At 32.0% G+C, this 23,160-nt stretch overlaps 2 protein-coding genes across 11 annotated transcripts in view; both read left to right on the plus strand.

The window, feature by feature from the left end:
* Positions 1-23,160, plus strand: part of LOC140667379 (dystrophin, isoforms A/C/F/G/H) — a 433,980-nt gene that overhangs the window by 229,764 nt on the left and 181,056 nt on the right. The gene's annotated exons all lie outside the window — the stretch shown is intronic.
* LOC140667381 (uncharacterized) overlaps positions 1-23,160 on the plus strand; it is a 78,751-nt gene that overhangs the window by 41,534 nt on the left and 14,057 nt on the right. The window lies entirely within an intron of this gene.

The following is a 23,160-nucleotide window of genomic DNA, read 5'->3' on the forward strand; positions in this document are numbered from 1 at the left end:
TCGCCGCTGTAGAATGCATGAGACAATCGAAGACGCTCCGGAGTGCCTCCCCAAACAATATAAGACGAATTTCGCTCCTAACTTTCCTCCTTCGTGTTCTTCACGGTGTGCATCGACGATTGAAGACGAGAACGACAGGGATAGAAGACAAGTCGATCTACCACCGCAACCTCTCTTTTAAGAGGGAGCTCGTAACCATTAATATGCAACAGCGATATTCTATAAGATGCGTCCATAAAGTGTACCTCCAAGACTGTCAAAGGCACATGATTGTCGGATATTTCGCAGAAGTTACTACCATAAAACGGTTTGGTGTTGGTTTCATCACTCGATGCTTTGCGAAACTTTCACGAACGGCGGAATAAAGAGCGCTTTCTGTCTACCAAAGTTGTGCACACGTGTCATTACAGAACAGCGGCTGCCTATATATTTTGTAACAGGCGCGTTAACTTGCCTGAATCCTCTTTTATTGCAGCTATTGAAGTTATCGTGGACGATAATAATGTTTAGTTGTATTCTTGATTACTTTTAACTATATACAACTCTTATAATATTCTCGAGAGAAGATTGATACGTGATTTAATTTAAAAAATAACTATATTCAAAATAATAAAAAAAAGTATGAGTATGTAATATAATATAATCTATTTTTTTTTAATAATCAAAAACTTAGAATTTGTATATTATTTAATTAAAATATATAACGAACAGCATGTCGTTCTTGTAAAGTTACAAAATATTTGTTTTATTTTTTATTATTTTTATTTTTATTTTTTTTTTTTCTTACTAAATGTATTTGTATCTGTATTTTCTAAAGTAATAGTTTAGTTTATGTGTCACTGATTGAATATTTTTTCTCGATTCAATTGAGGAAATGTTTCTACGAAAGAGTTTTATTTTAGATTAAAAAAAAATAATAAAATGCACGTTTTCTTGCTTAAAGCATTTTATAACTGTCGTCGTTCTGAGATACTAATTTTGTTTCCGTTTTTTACTAGAAACTGGAATTAAGTTTGCGATTTCTATACAATGCAAAAAACAGATTTAGTTTATATATCAAAATACATAATAATTTTATTTAAATAAAAATTCCAGAGATGTTTCGCAATTGTATACAAACGATTTACAAAAAAAAAGTTCAGAATTAAAAGAATAATCAATTATATAATATATATATATATATTGGACAATTAATATTTAAAATTCAATTGACGTGATATCTCGAATTTTATAATTACCGAGCCTTGGGTGCGCATGCATAGCTGTTAATGCGAACGACGTGTTTTCCGGTTTCCTCTTCCCTCTTGTTCTATCTGAAGGGGAGGGGGAGTCGGAAGGGGGACTGTACGCATGTTCTCTTGGCGAGTGATATGTCGCGGCGCGAATGCACAATGAGCCAACGCGACCAGGATCGCCGCGTCAACCTAGCCGACTGCTACGGGCATTCATCGTCTTTCCGGATTGAAACTCAGTCCGGTAATATTTTCTCGCGAGCGAACTTGATTAAAGCGCGGCGGACCGGCTTTTTAAACGAGCAAACAGTGGCTGCAGCTACATGCGACGACGACGACGACGACGACGACGATGATGACGACGATGACGACGATGACGACGATGACGACGATGACGACGATGACGACGATGACGACGATGACGACGATGACGACGACGATGACGACGATGACGACGACGACGACGACGATGACGACGATGACGACGACGACGACGACGTGGTGCAGCCGGTGACTTTGCGAAGGCATCGCGGCAGGTGGCGGCGCGACGCAAGCAAATGCAATTTTATGCCTCAGTTTTTCTCATTTCGCTCCTGTCGTCGCGCGCCAACCCATCGTCTTTGCTTTCCAAAGTATCCTCCGCGCTCGGATCGTCTCATCTTTTCCCGCTGGTTCTGCATTTTTCTGCGAGGAAATAAACTTGCCGATGAAGCGAACGCAATGCGCGAAATACATATTAACATCTTTGATGTGCAATATTTAGTTTTCGATCGATATTTGCGATTTCTTTTTGCACTTTTTGTTTTATTCTAATTTTATTATTAAACGAATATAAAAATGTAAGACGTTGGAAATGTAAATAAAATTTCTTATTGTCATTTGGATACTAAGATTATTGTAGTTGTTGGTAAATATTTTTTCATTTGATTGAACTTTATCAAATTACTTCGCACTTTATGTGAAAATAATAGAAGTAAATATGGAGTAGAAACGCAACGTTGTTATCATACGAGATAAAAATTGTTTTATATCGAAAGGCGTATTTAAAAAACGAAAGTGTTGAGAAATCAGAGAACGTTTTTGTATCGGAAATATCTATACGGAATTTTGATAGGCGATTTCGTAAATTTTGGATTTGTTTTTTGTTGTGATTTATTGGAGATGTAGTTTGGCCAGTTTTTTGACTCTGGAAAATTCGTAACATAAATATAGGGATGGTCGACTGAAATATCCATGTAACAGTTACATGACTATTGTTATGCATGAATTTTGTCAACTATTATGATTTAGCATTCTTTTCTGAAAGAATATTTGCTACGACTGTTTCTATGTTTTTACATTATTTGCATTATTTCGAATTAAACTAATTTTAAAGCAACTCGTGATTCGACCAAAGTATTTACATAATTATGTAATTTAATCTCAATTACGTGTGAAATGACTTAATATTATATTATTTGCCATTCGTAACCAGAAATTTCACCACGTAATTCACTATTAGATAGATTTGTTTAAATTTCTCGAATTCCAAACTTCTTTTATTCTCATTTATTTTCTTCAATCATTCTTTCGTACATGCTTTCGACCATTCGAGTACATTTTTGCTATCGAGAGTGAAGGAAAATTGCCGTGAGTCTTCGGAACGATTTTCTCAACTTAAGTGCCCATATACTCTCTGAAAGTCGTCTACCAAGCAGCGAAAAGCTTTCTTTCTCTCTTTCTCTTTATTTCTTCCGTCTTTCTTCTTCTCTTTGATACCATTAGACGATTCCTGCTCAGCCTTGAGAGAATATCCGCTATAATATTCTCGACGTCACCTTTGCCGGAACAAAGTGTTCTTGTAAATGTGCCTGGTCTTATTAGCGGGATGGTTTTTCCCAAGGACAGTGAGCAGCCGGGCTGTGAGCATTTTTATCTCATTATATAGCTATCATTCTTCGCTTCGAATGCGGTTCCGCTTGCATATCAAAGCGAGTCGAATAATCGGATTAACGACCTCTCTTAGTCTAATTTCAGCATCCGCCCGTTAACGGAATGCACTTAGATCGGGTTCCGTCACCGTGTCACTTCGTATCTCTCCGTTGCGAGAAACTGCGCAGGATCTTCCTATCGATCTGCCAATTCTCTGCAATTAAGATACGCGATCTCGTGTGGAATTTGCATGATATGCTTATACAAACATGCACATATATATATATATATATAACGCGTTTGTATATTTATAGGAAAAGGTATATTCTAATTGATTTCCATTTTTATACTGAATGTTTCATATTTTTTCATGTGAAAATAAAAAAACGCATATGAATTTATATCTTTAGATCGAACGATCAATAATATTGATTAATCTTGTACTAGTATATTGAGATCTCAGGCCGACGGACAAACTGGCAGTGGAATTAAATTGACACAGATTAAACGTTACCTTTTATTGATATTTGATGAGTCCGGTGGCGAAATTAATGCCACTGAAAAGCATAGATAGAGATACTGCATCGCGCATCGATATATATATGTATTCATCTGCATATATATATATATATATATATATATATATATATATATATATGCAGATGACCACGCACAATGCGCGGCACAGTTGAATGGATTCCAGGCGCGAACTAAGTTGATGATATCGATGTTGATGTTATTTTTTCGTTACATTTGTGCAATTTTGCATTAATTTTTTGACGAATAATACGCTATTTTTATTTTGCTATCTTTGATAATTTTTTACTATTTTTGACATGCATTCTGCTTCGGTAACGTATATATTTATAGATTTATTCTTTTTATCTTCGAACATAGCTTCATGTCATATCCGACATTGTGATATAAATTGACAGTAAATTTATTTGATAATAATTTTCAATAAAATTTTTAAAATAGGAAAACCATAAGCGGTTCAAGTTTTTTTTTAGCGTTTCATAACAAAATATTTTTAGCATTTCAAAACAAAATATTCATCTTATAATTCACTTTATATATTAAGTCATGAATCGTTATTATTTGACATACAAATAGTATTTAAAGTACTTTGATCATAAAGCTTTTTTATTATTTCAAGTTTTACAAATGACGTAATAACGTGTCGCAATAACGCAGAGATTCGAATTTTTTTTGTTTACAAGCGTCGCATATTGCCGGCACGATACCGGGACCATTTTAACGTACCGTCATCTTTTGGTTGCTTGCACCTTTTTCCCAACATTGTACATGCAACGTGAGTATGCGCGAGTGCACACGGAAACCGACAGAAAGCGATGGAAGGAGAGTCATAGGATTTGAGCTTGAAAATGGTATATGACTATGATGGTCCGTTGCATATTTCAAGATTCACTTGCACACCGATGTTATACGTGAGAAATTTGTGACTCATACATGTACATTGTAACAAGTACACGTCATTGTTACTTTCATTTCCTGTAAAATCTCTTCAAGCTATCACTCTAACTTCATCTCAAACGACGTTATCGGCAATAAAACCGATGTATGGCGTAGATTAGCCATTTATAGATTACAAATTTTTTAACTTCTCAGAATATGACAGTTAAAAAATTGAAATTACACGTAACCAGCTGCACTACGAAACCATTCGTCTAGAAAATGATTTTCGCAATAATATGTACACATTTAAATGACTTCTATCTGAATTAAAATTAAACGTTTTTGCTGTCACATTATCATATTTATAATTTATTTTGATTTATTAAAAAGGAAATCGTTGATATTACAAATTACAGAAGTATTCGACATAAATTATTGTATAAAAGACAATAATCAAGCTTTTATATGCGCGACATTTGTCTCAATTGGAAAACAGCATTCTACAAAAAAATCATTGAGGAGTTAAAATTAATTCTGTTGTCCAATTTATTTGAACAGAATTTAGCAAAATGTTTTTCCGATTTGGCATTGCAAATATGATTGCATTTGTTTATGTTTTTATACGTGTAACGTGGTTGTTTCCTCGCGCTGTAATATTTTTCTCTTTGTTACAGGTACGTAATCAATTTTTTCTCACGGTTCTGGCTGTTGTTGGTGAGTCTTCTTAAGATAATGTCTCATAATCAACTCGATGGCTAGACTATCTCTCTAACTAATGGGATATAATAAAGGAGAGATGCAATGAAAGCGTTCAAATATCGAGAAACATTATTTACTAAATTAATTTCCTATAATTTTTCAATTTATTGACATGAAAAATACAATTGTTTCATTTGCTAAGTTTCTTTGTATACGCTACTTACAGTTATTTGTTACAGATGTATTCACATATGATGTGAATACATGATATTTAGCTTTAATTTCAAAATTTCATATATTGAACATGAAAACACATATTACATTAATTCAGATAGCTATGATTAATAAGAATATGGCATATGAATAAATTCGTCGTATATAAAATTATTTAAAGTCTTAAAAGTAATTTAATTTTTGATAGAATTTTTAATATGATTTTATATATGTTGTCATATTTCATATATTGTCATATATATCTATCTATGCTTTCTTCTACGTTCATTATAACAATATTATCTTATACAATATTTATAAATAGAAAGTCTCGCGTCGATATTTCGAAACTTGATTGCCGGATGTAGTCGACTTAGCGTGTCCTATCACCTTTTAGAAAGACGCGCGAGGTCGATGGTACTCGAACGTGAGGACAAGATATTTCATCCCTCTCGTTCTCTTTTACCGTACAGTCCTTGGAAGCAACCCTGTCCCATTGACCAAGGTAGACCGTTACGTCTACCTTGCCACTCTATGACAATGCATTTCTCATTCCATCTATCTGTTTTTCATGCGAGAAACTGGAATATCGATAAAATATTAAGGCCAGACGAACGTATGTAGAATAGTTCTATGAAAAGAACTTTTAAACAGATAAAAAGATTATCATTTCACGATAGAGAGGAAAATTAATTAATTTAAAATGCAAAAGTGATGGAGTACAAATGATTTTAGAATTTCTGCTTAGATAATTTGTTGCATCTATAGATATAAGAGGAACGTTAATGATGTTTTTTCCCTCTATATTGAAAAATTAACATTATTATTTAACAAATTATGAAATAATGGATTTTGTGGGATTTATAAGGAAACATCTGTTTTTAATAAGTACTTTTTTTAGATACATGTACGTTTTTCGAATAAATGAATATTTTTAGTGAAAAGATACATATATAAAATATGTTAAGTTTTGAAAGCTATACGGCAAGTTATAACGTAATGCAAAAGCGTACTACCTAAAATAGTTACACATTTAAGAGAAAAGACGATTTAATTATTAACTTCAATTTAGTCAATAAAATTCCTCTCTAGCTTTTATGTGAAATAATTTCCTGACATAATAGTGACAATAAATTATACTGAATGCAGCACTTTGCTTGATAAAATAATTTATGAAGAAGATTAGAGATATGTTCTTTGACAATTTTCCCGAAATGAAAAATTGTCGCTATTTTCTTCAAGAAAATTAAGACTTTTATCAAAAATACATTATTACTTTTCTTAAATTTATGTGACACATTTTATTAATCTTATTTTTACATTAAATTTATTTTGTAAATACATATTTTTTGAATATTTTTGTCGAGCATTTTTATAATTTGCGGTTTAAATTTTTATTACTTTTACTTTTACGATTATTTTTTATCTTCATATTTCATAATTTTATTATATAATAATTATTTTTTAATGAATGTAATTTAAATTTATCTATTATTTTATTTAACTAACTTCAATTTCTCATTATTTATGCGCGCACGACCACCGTACTTACTTGTATAATTAAAACAATTATAAAATTTAAATTAAATTTTTATGTATTTTAACATGATTTATATATAGCACTTAGAATGTTCATTTTTTTAATGATAAAGATTTTGAAAATTTTACGTACACGAACTTTTGCACGAGGAAAGAAAAGCGCGATGAAAATTACGATGTTAAAAAAGTAATTGGCTGGGACAAAGATTTCTATCCTGGAATCGAGATAACTTTGTGGAACTGACTCTCGAGAAAAGAATTGACGTGGAAAGACAGCTTGACGAAGGGGCATTTAAACAATGTAATTTGTCGATTTCGACACAGCGGACGCCATTAATTCACAAAATTAGCCGGATAAATCGAGAAACGGAAGCGGTAGAAATCTTCGGTTGGATAACAGCCGGTCGCCGGACGAACGTTGCAAAGAATGCTCGGCAACCATTATTGGTTCGAAGAAAATACCGAATCACTGTGTTTTCAACGGATTCTTTCGATAGATGAGAAATTTACTTTCTTGCAGTTTAGATGGCAATTGAAGGTGTACGATAAATCGCGGCTGTACTTGAAAGTTACAAATGAAAGTCGTCGTACAATAAATTAGTCCTCATTCTAATTACTCGATTATCCGTTTGTTTATTTTAATATTGTAGCAAGCTTTGTCATTATTAGATTCATTAATATTACTTTTATCCCTTTTAACTTTTTTTTACTTACTGTTTACAATTCACAATTTGATTATACAAGATTATTAAGTCAACAGTTTTTTGTCGAGCTAAAATTTAATATAAGAATTTTATTATTTTGGATAATCGAAATAATATTCAACACTGTGGTCATTTTAACAGGCAGAACTTTACGTATAATTTTTGTGAATTATGAGTTATTAAAATGCATTGCAAGCTATTAAATTACGATTTGCTTTTTTGTATAAAACTTTTAAAACAGGTAGAGTAATTCGGGAGAGGAATAGCCATACGGAAGAAATGACCAACGAAAAAATTGCAGAGAATTATTTATCAGATGACAATATTTCTTTATGTTATCAGAAATTTTTTTATCAGAAGAATTTATTTCGTTAATTATAAGGAGAAAGAATTAAAGTTTATTTTCAATTTAATTTTATGGTTTTAATCATAAAGGTTTTAAATTGAGAGTATTAGGAAAAAACTTTGACCATCATCCGGACTTACCTTATTACTTTGAAGCAATTATTAAAAATTATTTGAGTTCGATTATTTATGATTTATGAAATAAAAAATATTCGGTTAAATTTGATAAATAAATGTTAAGGAATTTGAAATTTTGTTTCGTGTAATCTAAACTTTAAGCACGAGTGGTTTGATAGGCAATATTTTCCATTAGGATTTAAACACATATCGCGATTTCGTTTATAATACATATCATACAGATTTTTAATTGAGTTCTTCGAGCGGATTTTAAAGATCAAGAGTTCGCAAAAGTAAAGTTAACCAATTACAACACGAATGGTCGTCCTACGTCAAATGTCGCTTTAATGTCATTCCGGTGCAGCAGAAATTAAAGCCTTAGAAGAACATAAACGTTTTTCAACGACGCAACCTGCGCGCAAGCTGCTACCTTTTACGACATTGGCGTTCACGAACGATGGGGTTAAAAATCTTCGCTATGTTCGTTTGACATTGGATATCAATATTACGCGCGCGATAATATGATTTTGGATTTACTTTATTTTGTGACATTTTTCTCCACAGTTGGCATTTAATTTATAACATTTCGAAAAGCCAATTTTTCGTAGAGTGTTTTGTGGAGCGAATTTCTGTTTTATCATTTCCACAGATAAAAGTGCATATCAAAAATAGAATTGAAAAATACACATTCTTTGAACCGTCACTATCATATTCTTATTACAATTATCCGAAAATAAAAACTGTATTTCAAATATCGGTTTAATTTCGCTTTTTCGATATCTTCGCGCAAGGAAATCGAATTACAGCTACAATTCTCCGGCATATTCTATATAATGATCAGATATAGCGGACAGAAGAGAATGATGCAGATAGTAGAATTTCTCTTGGCTATAAATCCCTATTTCAATAACCACACGGAGATAATTAATGTCAGCGCGCCCAAGTGTGGGTGCGAGATTTTCTCTCGAAGTGTGCGCACGATATATATATCGTGCAGCGAAGGCGCCATAGGCGACAGCGTACGTGTCGATTCTCGTTCGATTTTACGTTTCGAGTAGTCGTCGAACGACTTCCCCAACGGGATTGGAATTAATTTGTCGGCGTTTTATAATGCAATCGCGACACGGGGCCGATCGGACAGCGATTTATAACGGCAATATTCCGAAACGCGTAACAGAGCAAAGGCGCGTCAGAATGAACGATGAACTAATATGCCAACCAATTGCTGGTCTCGTGACCTTTTTATTGTCGCATATTCGTGTACGAATACCTAAACTGTGCTGAGAGAATTCACGACAAAATATTTTCTACGTGTGTATTTTCTTTGAGGCAATGTGCTTTTTCCAAGTTGAATATTTTTTCTTATTGATTTTTGTCGTAAATATATAATTTAATTTTTTTATTTTCGTTTGCATAAAAAATATTTTAAATTATAAAAACATCTTTTAATTATTGCAATAAAATGTGTAAAAAGTATCTTTATCTAGCTCTCTAGTAGTTATAAATTAAGAGCATTTATTGAGTGGCCTTCAGTCATGCGTTGATAATTATTATTATTATTAATTGAAAAATAGACGATTGTAAATCTTCTCTTTATATTGATTTAAATTTGCATATTGTACATTAAAAGTTATGATTTTCTACTTTGAGATATTTATTAAGTTAAATGTCTTATTATTACTTCAAACTATTTTCCGCATAATATACATATATATATATATATTTTACATCAAGAACTTTGATAGAACTACAACTCGCGATATTAAAAGAGCACCTTGATCCAAAGTTTTACTATGTCGAGTATTTCTTCATATTTAAAATTTTTATAGTTTACTGCAAATTGGGAATGACATTACACTTTTCTTTTACAATCACAAGATGTCAGTTAAAAGCGTCGTTTTGTACCGCGAGATTTGTTTCGTGTCATCGCTTTAATCACTTAAAACAACACGAATATCGTGTTTTACTGACACTGTCATTTTCTAACAAAGCTTAAAGCTTGTAGTTGAAAAGATCCATAAAAATCCACAGTATTCGTATTTTAATTAAGCATTAAAGTGCGGTTCTTATGTTACATTGTTTCCACATGTGTTACAATAATCACAGTAATTGAAGCGAAATTGAAAAATAAAACATCTCTGTCAGTTTTATAATATAACGAATGCGTGTTTTCATACTTTATTCTACCTATTCTGTAACTCCAACGGACTATATTTTATTTTGCTGCTCTATTTTTTTTACGTTTCAACCCTCCGCAGTCCATTGTAACTTTAGAGCGACACATTTTATTTTTATTTTTATTTCGGACTATTTTCTGTTGCTATGCGGTAGTGGAGTAGCGTAGCGGCTTTAACGTTACAATACGAGAGCCATCTCTTGTTGGTTACTTTTATTCTCCCGGAGTATGCTAGCTTCTGCCATGAACGCTGGGTAAACAATTTAATGCGATATATACATCTAGCAACGGTCGTATTAAGTTAATCTCTTTTAATAATTTAGATAGCATTTAGAGACATGAATAAAAAATATTTTCTTCATTTGTGTTTAATTATTGGTTTCTTACAAATGTAATTTTAGTGTACAAAAATAGTCGAACCTTGACATGGACATATTGAAAATAGATAAGATCAAATGATTGCTATCGTTATTCTATACCGCAATTTCTACATGTTATTTGAAAAAACATTGACGATGGAAATTGAGAAATTGGCTATATTATACTATCTGCAAGAGTGAGCGTTTTTACATTAATGTTTGAAAATATATATGTATATTTCGTTCGCATATAAAACGAAAACAGTTGTGAAACCCGCGCGAAAATGTATGAACAAAAATAAATTAGTTTATTATCGCAAAGTGTTTGCTGCGCTAAATCTGAGAAAAATCGATAATATCTTATTTAGTCGAGAAAAAAATACAAAAAATTTTCAGAAAGAATTAATTTTATTCTTTACTCTTTAGTTATGCGTAAAAATTTATGCATATACATATACATTTCCATCATATTACAATATGGCGAATACGAGGTTTTTCTTTATAATACAAGTCATATATGCAAATGATTTTCTTGCAGTTTTAATGTAATCAACGAGAGGCAATATGTATAAAAAACTGATTATTTTTAGTTGCTACAATATCGTGTGCAATGAAATAATAGCGCGCAAAATGTGAAGCGCTTCGTATAAAACACCGCGATGAATTAGCGAATCTCATTGTCATTCGGATGAACGTACAGCATCCAATGGAGGATTACGTTTTACGAGCGTTTAATGTTTATCAACTTCTCGTTGGCACGCCAGTATTATCTTGTTAGGCGTTCACGCGACATCACGAACAAATTGGCCAGCCATCGCGCGCAATCAACGATTAATTGACCTAATAGTATTAAATTGATAGATTAAGTCTATGTGACAACAGTTTAGTGAAGTGATAATTTCATCGCTTATTAAAATCAAAAATGTTGCAGCAAATATTAATTGTATAATTAATTTTGTAAATGTTTAATTTTTGCATTATACATGATTCATTTTTCATATAAAATGCTTAATAATTATGTAACTTAGATTTAAATAAGCTTTCATATCACAGAGATTAAAAATATCTATCTATTTATTAATGTCTAGAAATGTTAATGACATCGAAGGGCTATGTAGGCAACTTTAAAACATCTTAATTGACAAAGGTGTCTCGCTAGCTCATTAACAAGTTTCCAAAGCATGCCTACATAACGCCGCTCTATCTTCCTGTTGGTTCTCAGTTACGGAGTTGCATAATTGATTGATTAAATTGCGGCGCTTTCCTGATTATAATTAATGCACATTGATTGTCTAATAGCAAATCTCATTAGAACGCATATTAAATTCATTATCATGTCTGTGTATTTGTATGTAAATGTCATTTGTATGCAAATGTCATATTTATATATAATCTTACGTAATAGATACAGGTGCACTTAGTTTACTGGAAAAAATTAAATAATCGGGGATGTTAATTTTTTCTAAAACATTGACAGTTATTGCAAAACTTAGCTAATTAATCAGGAAGCCTTTAGACACTAATGCTCAACGGGATACGTTACATGTATCACTCTCCAGAGACGTATATCCAAATATACAGAGTCAAAAACGACGATGCTTTTTCAGTGGCGAATTTGCAATTTAGATTCGACCGACCGTGCCATATGGCGATAAATATTTCACGGAGAGGAAAACGGGCTCGTATTGAACGGGTTAATCAAGAAGAAATGTTTGGAAATGGATAATGTGTGGATAGCGGACATCATCAATAGTTTAGAGTTTTTAATTCATTGGTGTCACTTTTTTAAACTTTAAAATATTATTTTTTGAGATTCAGAGTTTCGTTATTTGATTATTTTTAATGCCGTTAAAACGTTAAGTGTTATATACTACGCACAAACGAAATACCAATGCTCATATATTTTCTTTGCTTTTTTCTTGGAAAGTATACGATTTCAATGAAAATGCACTATTAATAATTTTTATTTTCACATCTTAACTGAAGAATAGTATGTACAATCATGTCTTAAAAATTGTTTATCGAAAAAATCAGGAAAATTTTATTCATCACTAGAAAGTTATATTAAAGTAGGAATAACTTTGCTGAATTTTTAGAAATTTTAACATAAAATTTTTATTTAATATTATTAATTAAATATTTATTTAATATTATTCAGATAATATATTTTAATAAAAAGTTATTTTAAATTATTTACGTATTTGTTCATTGTAAATTTTTACATTATAAATGTAACCAAAATGAGTAAATGTTGTAGTGCTAATTCTCTTATAAATTTTAATAACAATTGATGTTTCTTAATATCTATAATTATACAGTAATTATATGAAAATATATCTTTTTTTCTCATCGATTTCGCTACGTTATTAAAATAAGATTAATAATTATTTATTATTAATATATTTGATGTATTTTCTTGAGCAAAGTGCAATCCATTTTGTTAAACGCCCAGCACGGGTGAACGACATCGAAAGAAAAAGACATTGGTATCGACAGACTTGTAGACACTTGTAGCTCGATTTCCTAGATACGTGACGCTCTAATGGCGCTCTTCTAGCCAGACCGACCAGGGTAGTTTACGGCTCGAGCAGACGCCACGACGTCCGTACTCATTTAGCCTCTCGAACAGGATACTCGATCCATCGAGCGTGTTTTCTCCTCATTCGAAAAAAGAACAAGTCGCGGCGCGCCTCTCTATTCCCGGTCTACCTTCACGAAGGAAACTCGCTCATCTCTACCCTTCTGTTTCCCGAGGGTATATCGTTATCTCGGGGACAGAAATCCGCCGTTGGTCGTTCGCCGCCTCTTGAAACTCACGTGCCTGTTTTATTTCCGGCCCAGCCCACTCTCCGCTCTTTCCATATCGTCAACTCTCACGCTTCATGCTTTCATCGATTCTTGAATCTCGTTTCTTTTTAGTTCTCGTTCTTTTATATCTCCAATTTGTGCATCATTTCTTTTCTTTCGCAATGAGAAATTTATTTTTACCTTAATTGTACGATTCCATTTCTTAATTGCCTACTTTTATATTTCTTAATTTCTTTATTATTTTTCAAGTACGTACGGTACAAGTATGCATGCACTTTTTTAACTTTATCAGAAACAAACATTTTTGCTGATTCTCAATTATACAATGAAGTTACATTTATATCTTTGTTCTTGCATTTTTGTTTTATCGATTCCACCAAAGTTGACAGAGTAAAAAGGGCTCGCGACTTTTTCTTTCCAAAGTTCGATTTTATTTCTCTTTCTAGTGCATTGTTTGTACGAGATTTAAAGAACGGTACAAAATACTTTTCTCGCTTCTTCAAGTTTCTTTTGTCAGAAAGTACTTTGGTGAACGCCACAACTGTCAGTCATAAAAGCGAACTTGTCTCTCGCTACTCAATCACAACCGTTGCTCTTACTCACGAACGTGTCGTTATTTTGAGAGATTTGTTGGCGGACTCTCTGTTGACCAAAAGTCTACTGCGTCCTGTTTCTCGCGCAAGAGTTTTAGTTCTTCCTAGGTTTTCGTTTCTTTGATATTGTTGGCCACAACTTCCCTTATCCCTCGCTATTTCATTACTCTTTTTCACGGGTCTCGCATTAATTTTATTGATAGTCGTCACGATAATACAATTTCAGTACGTTTTTTCAGAATAACTTTATCTATCTATAACTTTAAGAAAAAATATAAAAATTTAGAAGAATTATTTACCGAGAAAAAATAATTTGTATCTGCTTTAATTTTCCCTTTTTTCTATTTCTTTCTGAAAGTTTAGTTTTATTCATTTATTAAATCAACATCACAAGTTATGTTGATTTAATAAAACTTTACGTCAACAAATTACAAATGTATTCTATGCATTTCTGACAGCACACACACACATATAGAGAATAATGCATAATGCAAAAAATATTTTATGTATTAACGTAACTACTATTTTTTCTTTAGACTTTACACTTTATTTAAATATCTTGAACTTTGAGATTCGCATTTAATATCGTGTGGATAAAACTCTTTATAACTTTTACGTAAAATTTACTATCGATATTAAATTCAAAGTCAATTTATTTATCTACTGCGAGTTCGTGCCAATAAAGAGAAAAGTTTGATAGCGTTCCGTCAAAAGATAAAAGAGAGACAAAAAATAATTTACTCAGATGAAATTAATAATCACGTACAAATTGTAGCATTCGTCGAGTTCTTATTTCTAAAATAAATCTGTCTTTCAACTACTGCTTTGAAGTAACGATTGAAATAATATAATACTTTGAATGAGTTTCTTTTCTAATATTTGTCAACATTTTTTACATAACTAGCACACAGTTTCAAGCATGTTCTTGTATAACAACAATGTTATATCCGACTATAAGCCTTGACATTCATCTTTTCGCGGAAAATAATCGCGCCATCAAAAGATTCATTTTACAAACTCAACAACAAATGTACACATCGAGTGCAAGCTCGACGATACGTGTACCTATAATCGGATTGCAACAGATCGATCTACGACTGCGAACGTGCTACCGATTGGCGACAATAACATTTTTCCGTGAAAAAGCTGCATCACGGATAAAACGCATGTTCAAGCAATAGTTTGTGTTTTGTAAGGGATACACGTTACATGCAAATATTTTGACGAATTTATTATGAAGAATTATCTTGCTTAATAATGTAATTCATTAATTTCTTTAAGAGATTTTTTATCATTAATTGATGAAATAAAATCCAATTTTTTTATTTGAAGAATCCGGATACGCTTTCACACATTTTTAGCGCAAAATATAAATAATAGATAAATTTTACAAGTGATTTAAATAAAAGTGATGAAATTTAATTGCGTGCTAACAATTCCACGACTATTTTTATCTTTTTGATATTAGCAAAAGTCAGTATATTTTATATTTGCTTTAAATAGATAAGATATATAAATCCTTTCCATATACAATTAATGAATTAAAGTCGATAACTCTGTTATTAGTCGTTTAACTTGATAGTTCACAAGGCTGTACTCGTATCTGCGTACTTCCGAAAGCATAATTGATTGCCCACGGAAATGTGCGGCAAAGCGTTGCAATCGTGACTTGACTGAGATCGTCGGAAATCATCGGCTACCGTGGTATCGATCGACCACAGTGATCCTTGAAAGAACGAGAAAGCCGAGATCCTCCCTTTGATTATCTTCGTGCAAGTCTGTCGGGCAATTTATACACGCTCATTTGCATCGGTAGCCGGCCGCGCGTTTTCCGCGCAAGCCTTACCTCCGTGTCGATGTGCATTAGCCAGCGAGATTCTAGGCGAAACGGGATCTGGGAATAGACTGTTGCTGCATAGATTTTGCATTTCCCCGAGAGTGTTCTGAGCGGCGTTACGTTACATAGCTTACGTGCTCGTGGCGTTGTGGACTAAAAGCAACGACTAAAGTTTCGCCGTCAAATCGACTTGATTACATTCCTTGGTGCTGTATTCCGCGAAGTCAGTTATGGAAAATCGCTAATCGCATTACGATTCTATTCTATCTCGGTTGATTAAATTCCAACATTTAACGTCCTATTGCGACGATCTTGTTTTTACGCGAGAAAATAATACGGGGATTATTTCCTGTATTATTTCCCGCGATGACTACTGCATCGTCAGCGATGCACGTGTAACGCAATATATCGCGGAATATTTATTTACACATGGCAAAATGTGAACATTTCTGGTTGATGCATAGATGTGTATTCATTCCTCTTAAATTTTAGATCGTGCGAAATTTTAACCGCGCGAGACAAATAAACAGATAAGCGAATTCCGACAAGCGAATAAATTGTCAGATTTTTTAAACTATCGTTAATTTGATGAGTAAAGAGGGAGAAAGATTTATTTAGTAAGTCGTATTTGTATATAGGGTATAGGAAAAATGTTCTCGGGTGACATAGTGAAACACGTAACTCTTTTATCACAAACTAAATAAAATTCGTAAAATTAAAAAGTACAAAATGAATTAATTTTTTTGTAGTGACTGAATGCTCACGAATACGTTAGTTTCCTGTAAATGTAACGACTGCACAGTTTTCGTTTCTGGCTGGAAAAAGGGTATCGATGCGATTGATTGCATTCCAGTGAGGCTTCTGTCCGATGCGTTGCAAAGTTCGTTACTGAAAATCACTGGTTCTATTGAATTTTTTCTGGTATGTGACGATCTATTTTATTAAATTTTATTTTGAATCGCCATTTATATATACAAAAAAGATTATAGATATAAAAAGAGAGAAGAAAAAGAGTACATGTGTGTGTGCGCGCGCGAGAGATTTTTTTTGTAGTATTTCGTCAGTAAATAAATTGATGCTGCATTAAAAACATCAGTAAAACTCTTTTTCATCGTTATTTACAAACGTAAAAAAATACGAGTATATTTAATTAAATCAATGATGTTTTTAAAATTTTTAATGTAATATATACATATGTGATAATAATACGTGATCAGAATTTTATTTTATTTGTTATAATTACATCCTTTATTAATTATATTTTTAATAAACAATATATTTTATAATTCATTATTTGAAATTGTTGCAATACTTAAAAAATATGTTATTTATTATTAATTACATTTGTAAAAATTAAATATGATATACACCATGAGATATAGTCCATTTTTTAATTTTTTTTAAATTTATTATATTGGAATTTTAGATTATTAGATTAAAATCGCTAGTACTTAATTAAAAGCCAATAGTATAATTAAACGACCAAACTAACCAAAAATCCTTTATTTAATAGCACAACGTCTCGACCATCTTGTTGTGGTCCTTTTCAAGTGTCACTAAAAGGACAATAGGTACAAATAAATACATAATAATAATAAATTAAGTACAGACATTAAATGTGATAAAGTCGATTATTAATCGTCGTTGTGCTATTAAATAAAGGATTTTTGGCCAATTTGGTCGTTTAATTATACTATTAGCTTTTTATTATATTGGTTATTATCAAATGATTATTAGCATGTTTTACGTATATATGCAAAATGTGTGTATGATGGTAGTAATATTAAAAAATCAAACTATTTAATTTAATTATCTAAAAACTTTGAGCTTGAATAAATTTGCTCTATATGTTACTTTAAAGGTCATTTGCATAAATTCTTTCAGTATATTCTTCATGTATTTATTCAAGAACCTGTTTTTCAACATTGACCAGCTCAAATTCATAAATAATGTTGCGACATTATTCTCTGTAATAAACAAAGGGATAATAACTGATAAATTCAATAAAATCTACAGTATATTTATACGCCAGCAGAACAAAACATTATACAGATGAGAGACACAGAGCTATATCGTACGATAAAATGGATTAATTTTGTTGTAGCATTCGCCATGAAAATTTCGAAATAATTTACGGAGAACAGGTGTTCTATTCTTAATTAAATTTTATTGCACGTTATAATTTTATTATGTATATTCCCTAAAAATTAAATTATTACATATTATATGCAGTAATGTGTAAAGGCAACATATTTTTATCCATTACAATTAACCCAAGTAATTTGGTCCATATACGAGCAGCGTAATTGAAAGTAGGTTAATTATACAAAAACTAATATAAATTTTACGATGTTGAAACATTTCCAAACTTTATAGTCTCTGATCGGCTGGCGTCGGTTAACTAAACCGAGAATACGCATGCATTCAAAGGCATCAGTCTGCCTCAAACGTTCATTGAATTTGGAAATTCCGCTCGTCGATATTGCATTTTCCAGATTGTGCGCGTACGGGTTCAAATAAGCAATTAAATTATCAGAAATTTGAAATCATTCGAATTCTGTTAGAAAATTTTGATCGTTAAATAAAAAAATTCATAAATTATCAAGAATTTTTTCAAAGTTGTTTTACAGCAACAAAAATATTATTATATTTTTTGGTCGTTTTTCTCTTTCTTTTAATTGTTTTTGTGGCCGATCAATTGTACCTTGACACAGTTTTATCTTTAATTTTCAAATCAAGTCTATATATTATTCTCACAGTTATATCACAGTTATTCTCACAAACTTTCGCAAACTCGACACGTTTTGTTCTCGTGTCTTTGGTAGATAATCTCGTAGTTGTTCTCGAAATAAATATATAACAGCAACAACAATAACAATTGATGCTCAAGGAGTCTCCGCGTGTCCGAGCACTTTTCTTTAATTTGTTCTAATTAGCGCAAACCGGCGTTAACGAAGGTTTCACTTCCGCGGGAATTAATTAAGCCGGTTTCCGAACTTTGCCAACGGTAGCCGCAAGTGGGTGGTGGTGATAGCGGTGGTGGTGATGACGGCTACCGCCGAGCTCTCACTTCGCATAAAACCTGGAGAAGGAAGAAAAAGGAACAGTAAAGGCGACGGGGGCCGCCCCACTGAATATTCATGTATTGTAATCAACCCCTTGCGGAGTACGGGCTAGACATACACCGTGCCCAGCACGTACGTATGAGCACGCACGGACTATCCTCTCATCGCGCCTCCTCCAGGCGGCCGAGCGCATGCCGATGTTTTCCACGTTGCACTTTCCACGGTGCTCTGATGGAGTTAAGAGGCCGCAATCAACGCACGATGTACAATGCAAGCACGGAACCCCGGATAGTGCTCATTAATTTTCTCGCGTATCGCGACGAGACAGCAAATTTAATCGCTAAGTTCCATTTCATACCGCGAGTGTTTAAGTAAATGTTGTTGTTTACATTCTATATTAAACTTACGTTCCTATTCTTATTAATGAATATTATTGTTATATTAATTAACAATGCTGTGTATACACTCTGCACGTTTATATATCATTTATTGTAAAAATTGCAAACTCGGGATAATAAAGATGATTATATAATTTAACTTTATTTCACATTTTTTATCTGTATTAATTTTCATGTAGTTTAATTTTGTGCGATATCTTAATTTCTGTTTGAATTTAATTAATATCTCATGAAATTTAATACTAGGCTTACCGCCCTTTCAGTATTCATTAGTTCTCGGAGTGGAATGAAAAAGCGATAACTTAATCAGCTAAGGAGCTTTCTTTGCAGTCACCGCACGTCAGTTTCTTGGCCTTTGAAAATTTATGAAAAGAGTTTGAGGTTTCAACTAAAACTTGATACTAAAATGTTATTCAGCAATTCATCGACTGTCGTTATTTTGGTTAAACGCGTTTATAAATAACAAATCAAATTTCGATGTAGAAAAATGTCGGTATTTCTAGTTATATTTTATTATATAATATTTTTGTCAGTAATCCTAACGTTGCATAATGTCGAGATTTCATGCTGCTACTTTGTAATTTGTATTCAGATTAATTAAATCAGATTCACTTCAGCATCATTAATACATATTAGCTTGACACAGCGAGATTAAAATATACATCTATGTAGATGTTGAATGCAGTGTCTGTTGTATATTCATCGTCTTCTTCATTTAGAGGTCGCTTTTATGCACAATGATTTCGTCATATAAAATACATAATTATATAATATTCCATTTGTACTCGCGTATGTACTATTCTCATTCTTTTTCTCATAAAATAATTCAAATAGAATTTTATAGTACCTATAAATCAACAAACGCTGCCAATTGTACTTCAACTCATGTATGTTTTTGAATGAATATTTCTTGTTATCTCAAGTTCATTTAATTAAACTTAATTAGCCATTCATCTCTCTTCAGGATAAAACGGATTATTACTTATCTTTAATTAATTTTATATTAATCACTGAATTGCTTCTGAATTGCTATTCATATCATGTTACATAATGTTAGGATGTTGAAAATTACGCAAACTCCTGTATTATCATTGCATTCATAAAGTTCTTGGTTATTTTAATATCATTAATTTATTTCTTTGAATTTAAAAAGCATACGCTGATTAATTTCTTTTTGTTGCAATTATATCTTACAAAAGCTTAAAAAGACTTTGATAACCTTTGAGTGCTGAGTTATGTTAATTCAATTTAAAATTTTTTAGAATTTTCGGATGTTCTTTTCGTTTTTTAAAAATATCTCAGAGTATTAGAAGTTTTTCAGCGACGTATTTTTTTCCTTAATGTCTGGTATTGATTGAAAAAAAACTCAAAAATCGGTGCATTAGATTACGAGATATAAATAACAAAAACTCTTACGCTAGCTCCATGTGTGATGTTTAGCATAATGTGGTATTTGAAGGTAAAAATCCTATAATTTTTTGAACGCAACAATATTACGACATTTCTCTGACTTATACTATCGAATCGTTGTAATTGCTGATGAAATTCAAATGCGTTATTTATTTTTTATTCGATCGATCTTTTTTCACTTTAAGACTACGAAGGTAAAAAGGTCGAGAACCTCCTCAAGAATATGAGACAATCTTATATTCAATCGATTGTTTTATTAAAAATATTCGTGTCATTCCTCGGCTTCGTGCCGAGCGAAGTCTATGCCATTCTACCGCGGTTTTAATCAGAGATTTCTCGCCGTTGATCCAGTCGTCTCATCTCTTCTCCTTTACCGCGATCCTTATTCTTATCCGTCACGGTAGCGTCCATAATTCTTTGTTACATTCTGGCGCAAGGTTGACAAAGAGGAGAGTTAGAAGAGAAGTGGAGGGTTGCATTGTCTACGCATACGGCAGTGCGATATCTATGCTGTTCTTAATAAAGCTCACATAAAAGCTTCTTTGAGAATATGCGTCATCCTCAGAGCTTCTGTTATAATTGTGTTCTCTTTCGCGGTTCTTGATTACAATAATAACAAAACATTCAACGTGTAATATACCATAAATCTGAATTAAATCTTTTTTTTAGTTCGCTCTATCGATTGACTAAAACCAATAACGAAATATCGAGTAATAGAATCGAAACACTGTCACATTTGAAGACACACAATTTCGTCGATTCTTAACGTTAAAGAGAGCAATTCGTGAAAAGGACTTTTCTGTTTCGAGGAAATTTCAAAGTTCTACTTCGTTTTAACGGAAAAGAGACCGATTCCGCGTTTAATAGTAGCAGTCGTTTACATATTCCGCTTTTTCTCTTGTATGCAGAGATTTCGTTCGGTTAGCAAAATGAATATGACTAGCTTTACATACTCCGCTTTTCCTTTTGTATGTAGAGATTTCGTTTAGTTAGCAAAATGAATATGACTAGCTTCCTAACATAATAGTCGGTTAATATGATGAATAATATATGAGAAAGGAATAAAATAATATTTTTTGTGTAATTTGTAGTTCTAACTATTAGTAAGATTCCACATATGCGATTTATGTCAAAACATTGTAGATAGAATAAGGATATTATGTCAAAATGTAATAAATAGAGTAAGAATTTTTTATATTTATACAATTATATAATTAATCGGTTATTATAATTAAGTTATAATTGAGTGTTCAGCATTGTTCGTATTTAGTTAAATATTTAAATGAAAAATATAATAAAAAACATGAGCAATGTAAATATGCAGTTATTAATTTACTCGTTATAATTAAAAATATTAAGGAAAGCATTTTTTACGACAGATACATTATGTTCATTCCTATAATAGAATAATTTCAAAACAGTATCGAATCTTTCTGTTATATATTTTTCAAGTTAAATTTTAGGAGAAAAAAGATTTTTCACAAAAGGTTTATTCTACTATTAAGAGAAATAGGAGAAGGAACGTGTTTTAGTGGAGACGTTCTCGTGTAATCTCAATTAGCCGCTTTGAATCTCTGCGCAGAAAGAGACAGTCTCTTCTTGTTCTCTTTTTGTCCGGGTGTTGCCAACGAGCCGACGTTCCCGTTCGGCGTCGGGTGAATTTGCATCGATCGCTTCTTTTTTTCTTCGTGCTACACACCGGATGCAAGGTGAACGACGACCGCGAATAAAAGCGAGGAAAAGTCGGAATTAAGCTCCGAGACCGTTAAAGAAGGTAAAGGCCCGTAGAGAGAGAATTCGCCACAGAGTACCAGCCATGGAAATTTGCGAATGACGAAAAAATGTTACACGTATTTTTTCAGTGTCGAGTGAAAACTGAAACTCAACTTTGCAGCAGTGGCTATATACATATATGTAATATACAGATATATATGTTGGAAAAACTGATCTTTTTTTCTAAGAAATTGTAAAACCAATATCACTCATATTTAAATTTGTCAGAATCTTACATTTTGATTTTTTAATTAACTTTTAATATTAAGAAATTATTTTTATTGACATTTTATATGTCATTCTTAAAAATAAAAATGTATTTTTATATGGAAGATGGCATTGTTTTTTTTGTTTTTTTTTTGTAAATATTAAACATGGTTTTTTTGGATAGATCTTAAATAAAAATGATATAAATATATAATGCTCTAATCGCATCGGAATCGAGATATATGCTATATGTATATAATGTACTTTAACTTTTTTTTAACAAAGATAGCAGGTTTTTTGTATAGAGGATGAAAAAATATATAATGTTATTTATAATATGTCTTAAATCACATCAGAG

The sequence above is a fragment of the Anoplolepis gracilipes genome, chromosome 7 (assembly GCF_047496725.1).
Source record: "Anoplolepis gracilipes chromosome 7, ASM4749672v1, whole genome shotgun sequence".
Classification (NCBI taxonomy): Eukaryota; Metazoa; Arthropoda; class Insecta; order Hymenoptera; family Formicidae; genus Anoplolepis; species Anoplolepis gracilipes.